This window comes from Peromyscus leucopus, chromosome 19 (assembly GCF_004664715.2).
Source record: "Peromyscus leucopus breed LL Stock chromosome 19, UCI_PerLeu_2.1, whole genome shotgun sequence".
NCBI lineage: Eukaryota > Metazoa > Chordata > Mammalia > Rodentia > Cricetidae > Peromyscus > Peromyscus leucopus.
In genome coordinates, this window is record NC_051079.1 from 13,248,796 (window position 1) to 13,262,188 (window position 13,393).

The window sequence follows — 13,393 nt, forward strand, 5'->3', positions numbered from 1 at the left end:
TGTTGTGTCTGTTATGGAGCACATTTGAGGAGAGAAAGGAGACAAGGTGTTAGTTAACTTTATGGATCACTGCTCGATGCCAAGCAGAGCAAACTATGACCCTGGTATTAGTAATGGACTAACTTATGAAAATGTTATGTGGGCAGGTGCACACAGTAGTATAGATATCAAGAGAAGATCTGGGTGGAAGAATGAGTAAGTTTACCAAAGACGATGTATAAGGACCAAAAGACAAAAACAGGCTCTAGAAACTGATGATTTCTGCCGAACTGTCTGAATAAGACCTTAAGTGACAATTTTAGGAAAAAACAACCAACCAAACAAGCAAACAAACAAAAAGGGAGGAAGTATCAGAGAAGGATGACATACAAATTAAGAAAGAAATAATCTTTAAGAAATCAAATCAAGCCAATGTGCCACAGAGCCATAGAATATTAAAAAAGAGAGAAAGGAAGGAAGGAAGGAAGGAAGGAATGGAGAGAGAGAGGGAGGGAGGGAGGGAAGGGAGGGAGGGAAGGAGGGAGGGAGGGAGGAAGGGTAGAAGGAAGGAAGGAAGGGAGGGAGGGAGAGAGGGAGGGAGGGAGGGAGGAGGGAGGGAGGGAGGGAGGGAGGGAGGGAGGGAGGGAGGGAAGGAAGGAAGGAAGGAAGGAAGGAAGGAAGGAAGGAAGGAAGGAAGGAAGGAAGGAAGGAAGGAAGGAAAGAATTCAGATCAAAACCAAATGCAGCTTCAGGTAAAGTAGAGCCAGGAGGTGGTGGTGCACACCTTTCCCAGCACTTGGGAAGCAGAGTCAGGTGGATCTCTGTGAGCTGGAGACCAACTTGGTCTACAAAGAAACCATGTCTCATAAAAAACAAAACAAAAGAACAAAAACAAAAAAGGTGGGGGGTATTTTACTTTTATTTATTTATTTTTTTTTTGTGACATTTGTGTAGCTTGATCTACTTGTGGGACTCCTAGTGGTGGGCTTAGTACCTGTCCCTAATGCTTTAGCTGGCTTTCAAGAACCTAGTCCTCATGCTGAGTTGCCTTGCCCAGCCTTGATACAAAGGGAGGAGCTTAGTCCTAACCCAACTTCATAGCTATGCTTTGTTGGCACCCATGGGAGGCCTGCCCCTTTCTGAACAAAAACAGAAAAGGAATGGATGGAGGGTGAAGGGGAAGGTGGGGAGGAGGGAATTGGTGGAGAGGAGGGAGGGGAAACTGCAGTTGGAATGTAAAATAAATGAATAAATTTAATTACTACTACTACTAAAAAGAAATCAGATCAAACCCAAATGCAGGTTGAGTAGTATAAAGAATGGATTTTAGCTGTTTGATCTTTGACAAAAGCAATTTCAGAAGTTAGAAATTCAATTGTGAATGCATGAATATGACAAAAAAAAAAATCTAACAGACTTTTCAACGATGTCCCCTACCGGATGGTGAAAATATAAGTTGAGGCAGTGTCCATGTAAATCGTTCAAGTTGTAACTTCTGGCTTTTATGGTGGATTGAGAGGCCCGAGACACTCAGGAAAATGTCTCTTTGGATTTGTGGTCTTTTCCTGAGCTATTAGTGTGTGATATGTGGTGATGCCTCCTTGAAGCCTCAGCAGCCATGAGCCACAGCTCCCAGACAGGCACAGGACCAAGATGGAAGGCCATAGTGATTCTGCTGAATACTTGGGAGAGGACACTACCTGCATTTCCATTTAACAATATTGTCAACCCACACTGGGTAGATTCACCACACTGTTGCCCCCACTTTGTGTCAAAGAGCTTTGTACAGTCTCCCTTCATAGTGCCCAACATATGTGTTTCAGAGATACATATAGTACTTAAACAGTTGTATGCAACCTCCAACCTTTGAGCCACAGAGACTTACTTACATGCTTCAAGATCTTTAGAGTTTCTGTGTTGGGTGGAGTCTTACATTCTTGACATCTCTGCTCATCACAGATATCTTGTCACATCCCCAGTGTGAGAACATAATTTCCCAACTCTGATCCCCTTCCTGACCTTTGACTTAAATGCTTCCCAGCCACCCCATTGACTCCACTAGAATGCAGTAGTCAAGAATATATAGCATGAGACATAGAGAGATGGTCCAGAGATTATAAGCACTGGCTGCTATTCCACAAGATCTGGGGTAGTTCGGAACCATCTGTAACTCCAGTTCAAAGAAAACTGACACATCTTTTCTGACCTTTGTGGGTACTGCACACATGTGGGATACATGCACACATGCAAGCAAACACTCATACACATGAATAAAAGTAAATAAATCTGTTTTGAAACATATGTAAATATATGGAGTAGATGTGATACTGTCTTGTGTGAGATGCATTAACCATACAAGGATACTTTATGTTCACATGCAAACAAGCTATAAAATTATGTTGTACTTCTAAGTCATTATTGGTTCTCATATTTACAGTACTGTAAGCTGGTTTTCTTATCATGTGAAATACTCCAATGGCTATTATTTTATCTTTCAAACATTTGTTCAAGGGCCAGAGGTATGCAGTTGATAAACCACAAATTTGGTTTTCCAGCTCCATGTGAAGAACGGTTGAACACCTTTGTGTCTTATTCATGTTTTTGTCATTTGTAATTCCTCCTGAACATTCTTGAGTTAGTAACAATGGTGACCACGTATAGGTTTATTCACATCAACTGTTTAATTTTAATTGAGGAGAGGTATGTTTAAGCATGATTTTAATTAATCACAGTCATTAGTAAGTTTTGAGTAGTTTTGTTAGCTTTATGGGGTGACATCACCCCATAAATGAAGTGCCTTCATTTTTACAAACTAAACCATTTTGCATTATTCACCTTGACAAGTTAAGCTTTAAAAAAAATCAGGCAAAATTAAAGATCTTATTTAAGGTCAATATTTTTTATGCCATATATTTAAATTTAAATATTAATGGCTTGGATAGGATTCTTGGGGGATTTATATAAGTTATTATTTTTGAAATATTTGATGGCAGACTTGAAAGGCAGGACTTTAAAGTATATAAGTTTATACAAATTTAAGTTGTAGAGTGTACAAAATCTGACTGTCTGTGTCGTATTTATAAGTGAGATGTATTAGACTCTATAACCTAAGATTACTACCAACAGGTCAATAGCTAAACATAGCCTTTATGTTGGCATAAAAACCATACAATATTACAATTTTTTTCTTTAGTCTGCCTAACTGCTATTTTGACATCATGTTAAATTGGGAAATGAGTTTAATCTATTTGTCTATTCTTTCAGTATTTCTATTCACAAACTACATATATGTGACTAATTAGAATTTCAAAAGCCCTTCACCCGAGAGCAATAAGGGCTCCTCTATGAAACCTTTATTCCGGCCCTGCTTATTCTGTCCCTATCTGTTTCTCTGTCTCACATTTAAAGATGTAATTAAGTGTTATTTCCTGCATGCTGCAATTAGACAACTCCCTTCACATAAATGTCGCTCTCTGCAGAGAATATGCTTTGAAATTTCATTAAAAAAAAAAAAAAACTATTGTCTCTTTAAAAATAGGAATTCTCCATGTACAATGGGTTGGAAAGTGAGGCACCGTCAGTGTGAGGCTGAGGCTGTGCTGATCACCTTAGATGGGGGTGATTTTATAAAAAACAAGGCCAGGGAAAATGAAACCTGGGGTTTCATAGTTTATTGTCAGCCTAACATTTTACAATGGCGATAATTAATGTATTATAACTTCAAAGCCCAGTCAGTCCATGTGCATGTGTGTGCACATTTATGGATATGATTTGTTAAGGCACTCAGACAATGACAAATTGAATGGCTATTTAGATTTCCACTGGACTTTGCTTCTAAGTAGTATGTTTTTATAAAGAAAAAGATAGTCAGGGTTTAGAGGAAGTTAATTTTTGCTGTTGTGTTAGTCTACTTCCTGATACTAGTACAAAAATCTAACCAGGATGACTTTAAAAAGAAAACAGGATTACTTAGCTTGAAGTTCTACATTTCCAAAGGCAGAAGCTGGACTCCAGTGAGTACTTCATAGTGGGTGGTTCACAGTGGAAAGACCTTGGATGGGAAAAGAGAGATCATATCTCCAGATGCAAAGCAAGAGAAGTGCTCAGGGATCAAACACGTTCCCCGACATTTGCTTTATCCAGAAAGAGAACCAAGGGTCTCTACTTTAATCCCTTCCAAAGGTGATACCCCCCAAACCTGAGCAATTCCCAGTTTAACTCTACCTAAGGTCCACACTTCCAGCAGTACCATGCAAATGACCAGTCTCCAGCACACAAACCCTTGAGGAACACAACATCACAGGCATGCCAGGTGCTTCTACCCAGAGTTCATCTTGCCCTTCTCCCACTGCATACTGCTGATTCCATTTTTGTCTCCGAATCCCTTTCCTTTCTCTCTTTTGTCCTGTGTTTTTCTTTCTCTGATTTAAAGTTTCCCATGCATTATAAATTCTTATGCAACATTAATTCTTATAAAAATAAATTTCCAATTCAATGGTGTTAATTACTGTACTTTTCACTGTATCCAGTATCTAATAAATGATTTCAGGGAGAAAGGGTGTATTTTGGCCCACAGTTCGAAGTGTGAGAACAGCGTTGACTCTTGGCTGTGGTGACAGGACCATGAGGCTCCTTGCTCACATCTAGGCAGACCAGGAAGCAGAAATGAGACAGGAATTGTGGTCAGTCTATAATATACAAGTCCAGTTCCCCAGAAATCCACTTTCTCCAGCTCAGCCCCTACTTCTGAAATGTCCACAGCCTCTCCAACCAGTATGACTAGCTAGGGACCAAATGTTCAAACACAGGACCTTATGGGGAACATTTTATATCCAAACCATAAGATCAATCATTTATTATTTGATAATTAATTAATCAAGATATCCCTGTCAATTAATCATGTAGATCTAAACAAATCCACACTACTATATTGATCTCATCTTTCCAACCACAAATGTTGACCCTTAACACCAACTTCAATAGAAAGAGTTCATGTAAAATGTGCATCTAGCTTGGAATGGCATGGGAGTTATTTACTTTTCCTTGTTGCTGTGGTAGAATTCCCGAGAAAAGCAATTCAATTAGGACTAGAGAGATGGCTCAGTAGTTAAGAGCACTGGCTACTCTTGCAGAGGACCTTGGTTCCATTCCTAGCACCCACATGGTGGCTCAACCATCTGTAACTCTAGTTCCAGGGGACCCAATGCCCTCTTCTGACCTCCATGAGCACTGGACCTATGTATGGCACATGTAAATACATGTAGGCAAAACACTCAAGCACATAAAATAAAAATAAATCTTATTTTAAAGAAACTTAAGAAAGGAAGGATTTATTTTGGCTCACAGTTCTTTCAAGGGTACAGCCCACCATGGTAGGTAAGTCATAGCCTCAGGAATATGAAGTGGCTGATCATACTATATCTATAGTCAAGAAGCAGAGAGAAACGATTGCTGTGACTCTTCTAGCTTTCTTCATATACAGCCTAGAACCTTAGCCAGGAATAGTGTCATCTCCATCCTCTTCAGCTGAATCTTCCTGGGAAACCCTCTCAGACAGAGTGAGGTATGCTTCATGATCATGCTCAATCCAGCTAACAAGATTAACCCCCCATCTTAGCTCTGTGTGCAAGAGTCCGTAAATATGAAAGCTCAGCACAACACTTACTCTGTATTCTTAAACTATTCAAGGAGTGAAGGACCTTCCAAGAGAATAGAACCGAGCAGAGTTTGCCTTTAAAGTTTCAAATGTGTATGTATGGTTATATCGTTCATGGAAGAACTCTTGCTTTTCTTAATGCTATAAGGGTCTGACTAATTGAATCACGATGCAATGTTTTTACTACTTAAAGCGTACAAGAAGGAAATAATTCCTTTCTACAGGCATCCAGCTTCCCAGAGACTTGGCTGCTGTATCTGTGTGCTGGAAAACATTCCTCCTCTCACTCTGATCTAAACTGCGTCTGTCCTCTGTGGTTCATTTCCGGTGAGTGCCCCTCTCATTTTACTGGCACGATGCCATCTTTCAACTCTGTCAAGATTTTAAACTTCTGTTTCCATCTTTGCTCTCCAGAGTGTCAATAGATTGTGTAAGCACTTCCATTTTTTTCAGCTAACATCACCCATCTGTCTTGTTTTGGTTTTGTATTGTAAGGAAACATCTGATTGGTGGTGTACATGTTTCTTCAGATTCTCACCTAAGTGATCTCCAATTTCTGACCCTTTTGTAAGATCTAGTGACCATCATCATGTCGTCCTCAACAATCATTCTAACCTTATTCAATCACAGCCTTTTCCAAACACAACTTCCTCCATACATGAGTTCACTCCATCCTTCTTTACATCTTAACTTCCACGAGCAAATAGATTTCCATTTTCTTAAAGACTGGATTTCGTATCCAACCTTTCCTTAAATAATATCCACAGCTGTGTTTTATACACTCTGATATGAGTTAGAAGTTTAGTTTGGTGTGAGCCACTGGGAGAGGACGGATTCTGAAGTGTACCTTCCTGAACACCAGCCCTGCCTCTTGCCTCCCTGTGTGTTTACATTTCTCCTCCCTGTTTTCCCCTGCATGTCTGTGTTAACCTCCATAAAGAATGGAGCCTATTCAGGTTTTAGATAGCTACCTGCAGTCTCAGCATTTAAATAACTTTTTGTCAAGTCTGACCTCCAGTAAATAGCTCTCCTGGGCTTCATAAATGTCCTTAAAGTGACAGGGCCAATCAGAAATGTTAACGTTTTCTTCACACAGGATGGAAAACTGTCAGGTTCCTTCTTCCTCCGTTATATACAGATCTGCTCTCTGTGAGAGCACAGTGCTATTACCTTTCTATTTCTGCACATTCAAAGGGAAATCTCAGAGCCCTGGGCTTGGGCAATGCCTGTAAGCATAAGCATGGAACCCCCAGCCCCAGCACTGTGGCTACAGGGCAAGCTGAAGCCAAGCCTGTGCCTTTAGTGTGGTGTCCATGGCACAAGCTGGGGGCACAGAACTACCTCAGGTTACTGTATTCTGTTAGCAACAACAGGCGGACTGCAGGAAACCCAGAACATTCTAGTGAGAACCCAACTCAATAGCTGATAAGCAAGGTAGGTCATCAGAGTGGCTATCCAGGACTGAAACGAACATTCTCCTCACTCTGGTCCTGTCACTGAACATAAAGAAATCTGTTCCAAATATGAAACATTTTCTCATAAACAGAGGATAACTTAATTTAGTTTTTTTTCAGATTGATAGTAGAATGTTGAGTCATTTTGCACTTGATAAAGCATTTGCCATCAGTATATTTTCTTGATGTTGTTTCTTACTTACATGATCGGTTTTCTGTCCCTGTATCCCTATTTCTTTGCCTTATTTAAAGTTAATTACATACTTTAGTCTCCCAGCCTATCTCTCCTGTGTTTTGTTTGGTTTGTTTTTGCTGTCCTATATTGGAGTGAGAATTTTGTTCCTTGAGATGAGACAATATGCATCTTGGTCACTCACTCCCATTAAATGATATTATTAAAGTGATAGTCTAGATTGTAAAAGTGTGTGATTCTATTTCATTTCTGCCCTTTGTTCTTTAGCATTGATCTTATTTTATGTACCAGAAAAGAACAAAAATGTTAATTTTGCTTCGTTGTTCATTATTTTTTTATGTAGAAAAGAACATAGGTAGAAAATTATAAGACAGTAAGTACATGATAATTTTCAAAATATGTGAATGCTTTGTGTATGTGTGTTCTGTGTTTATTTATGTACATGTATATTGTGTGTTCATGTATGTCCATGTGGCAACAAGAGACCAATGTTAGATGTCTTCCTCTGTTACTCCTTGCCTATTTTTTTAAACAGGGTCTCTCACTGAATTTTGAGCTTACCAATTCAGCTAGACTGGCTGGCTAGCAAGCTCTGGGGACCTACCTGTTCCAACTCCTCCATAGGGATACAGATGCACACAGCCATTCTAGACTTAAATGTGTGCTCTGGGGAGCTACACTCAAGTCATCACACTTACACTGCAAACAGTCAACCGCCAAGCCTTCTCCCCTGCCCCTTAGTAAGAGAGTTTTCATATTTACCCCAAAACATATCCATTTATCTGTTCTTCTCTTGCTTTTTATGCTTTCAAATAGATCCAAGAATCATTTTACTCAAAAACTCCACTTACCATCCTTTCATAGCACTTACCTCCTGGAAATGAACTCCCAGCTCTTGCCTTTATATTGGAAATATTTTGCTGAATATAGAATTATGTGTTAATAGACTTTCATCTCTTATTCTTGGTAAATACCAGTGTATTGTCTTAATGCATCCAATGTCAGAGATGAAAAATCAGAAATCATTCTCAGAGTTCTTCTCACGGATGCCAAAGGCATAAGATGCCTTTGGAACTGGCATTAGAGGCAGTTGTGAGCTATTGGGTATGAGTGCCATGAACTGAACTTGGGTCCTCTACAAGAATAGTATGTGTTCTTAGCTGATGCACCACCACTTCATCATCTCCACTGCATCTTTTTAAATGTACTTATTATTTTTAAAATACAGATTCTTATAATTTTGGTTGTGAGCCTAGCAACCCAGCCACATAACCTTTGACTTACAGTCTGTCCTGCCTATGGGATATGCTAGAATTGGTGCCTAGCCCAATAGTCAGCAGAGAGGCTTCATCCAGCAACTGATGGAAACAGATACAGAGATCCACAGCCAGACATTAGGCCAAGCTCAGAGAATCCTATTGTAGAGAGGGAGGAAGGATTGTAGAAGTCAGAGGGGTCAAAGACACGACAAGAAAACTCACAGTATCAACTAACCTGGGCTCAGAGACTTAACTGACAGCCAGAGAGCCTGCCTGGGACTGACTTAGGCCCTCTGTACATGTGTTACAGTTGTGTAGCTTGGGCCCCTTGTGGGATTCCTGACAGTGGGAGCAGAGGCTGACTCTGAATCTTTTACTGACTTTTAGAATCCCACTCCTCATACTGGGCTGCCTTGCCCAGTTTTTGTACAAGGGCAGGTGCTTAGTCTTACTGCAACTTGATATAACGTATTCTATTGATATCCATGGGAGGAATGGATGGGGTGGAGGAAAGGGGAAGGGAGGAGGAGGGCCTGGGAGAAGAGGAGAGAGGGGAAAGTGTGGTCGGTAAATAAAGTAAATAAATAAACATTTAAAATATAGATTCTTGTCCAGTAACTCTACCATTTGGATGGTGGATGGATTGATTGCCTTCTGTTAGTCATTGTCCATTTAAGAAGCACATTATTTTACTTCTTTATGTCTTATTTTGATTGTCTACCAGTCTTTATGGTATAAACACAGTAGTAATTAGAATTTACCCCTAAACAAAAGGCTTACCTCTTTCTCTCCCAAGCTGCTAATATGTGTATGTTGGGGCGGGGGCGGAGGAAGAGGAAGGCTGAGCCAAATAACATGCAATATACCTGGATTCGAGCTTCCCTGAGCTGCAGGTGCATTTGCCTCACCAGTGGTTTAAGATCTGTTGAGGGAGAAAAAAGGGACTTTTTTTAGCAAGAAAGATTGGCAATGCTCCAGAGATGTCATCAATCTCAAATCCTGGCTGCCAATATATCTGAAACACAAGAGATCTCTCTTCTTCTCTGTCAAGACCTAAGGACAGTTCACTTTGCCTTTAGAGAGCTGCAACCATGCATTTGATAACAGCCTGTCGATTACACTAGCCTGCATCCCTTGCCTCAGACATGCAGTGAAGGACTGTGGGAAAGAGTGGAAGGATGGGTACAAATTCTGCCTGTGTCTGTGGTAGCCAGGATTCTAACACACACACACACACACACACACACACACACACACACACACATACACATGCACTCACACATACACACACATACACACACACACATACACACATACACATGCACTCACACATACACACACATACACACATACAAACACATACACACACACATACACATGCACTCACACATACACACATACAAACACATACACACACATACACATGCACTCACACATACACACATACAAACACATACACACACATACACATGCACTCACACATACACACACATACACACATACAAACACATACACACACACATACACACACACACACATGCACTCACACATACACACACATACACACATACAAACACACACACATGCACTCACACATACACACACATACACACATACAAACACATACACACACACACACACATACACACACATACACATGCACTCACACATACACACATACAAACACACACACACTTGCAGCAATTAAAGTTTGACCAGTTGAGCTGTTTATCCTTTCCTGTCCCTGTGATGACTTTCCCAGGAATGTCAAGAACTATAGAATTCTTCCCTAGAAAGAGGATTAAACCCATTAATATGTCATTTTGGTCTGGTCTTTGGTTCTCTAGTGGCTTAAATATATGATTGTGAGGCTTGTTTCTTGGGGAAGATATGCTTGCAAGGCCCATGTGGGAACTGTGGTCATCAGGCCTTCTTCTAACATTCCTAGGATCTAGAGCAGAAGTAAAAACTAGAAACATACATACACAAAATGTCTAAATATTTAAAAGTTACAAATCAGACTCGCAGTCCATTAAGTCACATTATTTACCCTACTCTGATAAATGGGCCTTGATAATGATTTTTAAAGGACAAGTTCAAGTTGAAATTCTCTTAGTGTGGCAGCTGAGATAAAGAAGGCATCCAGACACTACCTCTCTTCCTCTCCCAGGTGCCTGCCCACTGGTCCTAGGATGATTCATGCCCTCAGCATTCACATAGCCCTGAGCCACCATCCCAAAGGCTTCTAGCTGTGTATACAAGGGCCAGATCCACCTTGGAAGAAACTTGAAAGCATTCAGTACCTGATGAGCAGGAAATCCTAAGTCCCACATCCTTAGAATAGAGTATGGAAGGAACCTCTGGTTCTTCTCTCTCGGCTTTGTAAGCAAGGACCAAGACACACCAGTACAGTAATATGCTATATGAAGTATAAAACAAGAGTAAAGCTCTCCCCTACCAGCTTCCCACCCTTGTCCAGGCTGGGTCTAAAGGCAGTTCTGATGGAAATACAGTATTTTAGAGGTGGTTAGATAAGCTTCATAGACAGGAAATATAGAAAGAAAGTAAAGGATGCTAAAGATGCCCCCCGATCCTTTGTCACAGTTTATATAGCTATAGAAATAATAAGATGTATAATCCCCCTTAAAAGCTTTAATATAGATGAGATACTGTTGACCAAGGGGAGCACAATGTATCTTCTGGAAATCTGATGTCACCAGATGAACATGAAAAGCAGAGCTCATATGTAAAAACAATTCAAGACAAAACTCACCTCAAATCTCAGACATACAGTGTGGTCCACATGCTAATGATCATAACAATTGACAAGAAAAAATGACTCACTGTGGGATGTTTCATTGCCTACCAATCAAAAAGAAGCACAAAAGGAACTGCCTGGACCACTTTAAGATGAATTTCCTCACCTTGAGTTTGTTGTGGTCTATTCAATAATTTGGGCAGAACTTCAGGGACAAAAAATGCATTTTTACTTTTTAAGATACATAGATTTTACAAGTGGAAGAATTATTCATAATTATATGAATTTGTATATTTAATGCCCCCAGAAATATGATGAAAGTGTTAACACAGAACCACAAGTAACTTCAGAATAAAATGATTTCTTTAATTGAATGTTGTGCTTCAACATGCCTGATACAGATAATTATACACCTTGTGGTGTTTAGTTTTGGTGTTAGCATTAAGTATGCTTATGGAGAAATATGAAATATTACGCTGCCACCCTCATTCACACACACACACACACACACACACACACACACACACACACACACACATACACACACACACACGCCTCTGCTGGTTATATTTGGTGGGGTCATTCTGGAGCAACATTTGAACATCAGTTCATTCTAAGTTCCTTTACTGAGACCATACTGAAGCCTAATGGTGGAGAATTGCCGCTGAAATGGTGATGGGACACATTCATTGCCACCCTGGCCCTCCCTAAGCTGCACTTACATTGACTTTCTGTGAGTTCACTGAGATAAATAAAAAGGGGGAAATGCAACACCCAGAACTATTGACATCTCTTAAATGAGAAAGAAATGGATAAACGATACTTGATTTAGCTATCAATGTGGACTCAGAGATGCCTGCAGAGGAAATGCCACCAAGAAGCAAGCCAAGGCCCCATGGAAAATCCTAGGAAGACACAATAACTGCAGGCAAAGGGATAGTTGAAGCTAGCGAAGGATCTGGGGACTCACAACAAGAGAGGTGGAAACGCAGACGTAACAGGTGCGTGCCCAATACCTTCTGCAAGCCCGTGTAGGCGGACAACTATGCCCCAACCCCCTGTAGAAAACAAGTAGGGAGATGTTGTCTAGATTAACTCCAAGAGAGAGTCACAGACTCAGCAGTACTAGAAAGAACAGCAGCAGGTAGATGTGAGATGAGATCCTGGATGCTGGGCAGCCAGATGGGAATCTGAACCCTGAATAGGTACCAGATCCCCATCCTCTTCAGGACATCTTACTCAGTTCAGGTCCTAATAGTCCCGTACTCAGATGTACATCCAGAGCATCCTGAGACAAGTGTGTGCAGGTCATGCGTGTAGAACACCTGACTACCTAAAAGGGTAGAAAGCAGTTGCTCTCGGGGGTACCTAAGTGAAACAGCTCAGCATCATCTATTCATTCTATGACATCATCCTGCCCTCCATAGTGTGTGGCTTAAGCAAAAGGTATAGTGGGTTTGGAGAAGTGTCCTAACATAAAGAGACTAGAGTAGGTAAATGAACAAAAAAAGAGTGAAATGGACAGATTTTGCCACGAACACACAGTCTAAAATTTGTTACTACAGATATTAGGAAATAAAATGTACCCATGAAACTAAACACAGTGTGGTGGAAAAGGAACACTTAGAGACAAAATTCTTAGGAATTAAAAATATGTTTATAGAAATAACATATTCAACAAAAGAGAGGTGAGAAAAAGAAAATGAATAAAAGGGGAGTTACTAGAAAATGGGGACAAGAGTTGCAATATCCAACTCAAAGCTGTTTAGTTCCAGAACAAAAGACAGGATGTGAGTTACAGTTTGTTTTAAAAGTAAGTAAAATTTCCCAGAACTGGAATAATGAGCAAAACTTGCTTGAGTTTCCAACACTCTAAGTGTGGGAATAAAAAAAATGAGTGTTATACCAAGGCATGCTGTCATGAGCATTGTCTTGTTGAGGGGAAGAGATGGAGAAGGAGACAGAATGGGGAGGAAAATGGAAAGCTAATAAAATGGATCAAGTCAGCAACAAATGCCCTGAAATGGCTGAGACGGAAGTTTTTTAAACATCTTAAAGCCTAGTTACTAAGTAGCATTTGTGAGGCACGATGTC

At 40.3% G+C, this 13,393-nt stretch overlaps 1 protein-coding gene across 4 annotated transcripts in view; it reads left to right on the forward strand.

Annotated features, from left to right (window-relative positions):
• Positions 1–13,393, forward strand: part of Dtna (dystrobrevin alpha) — a 358,974-nt gene that overhangs the window by 77,313 nt on the left and 268,268 nt on the right. Inside the window, exon 2 of one of the 4 annotated variants that reach the window (XM_037196986.1) lies at positions 5,860–5,962. The exons of the other annotated variants lie outside the window; for them this stretch is intronic. The gene's annotated coding sequence lies outside the window, so the exon portion shown is untranslated. The remainder of the gene's footprint in view (positions 1–5,859; positions 5,963–13,393) is intronic. 4 annotated transcript variants of the gene reach the window in all.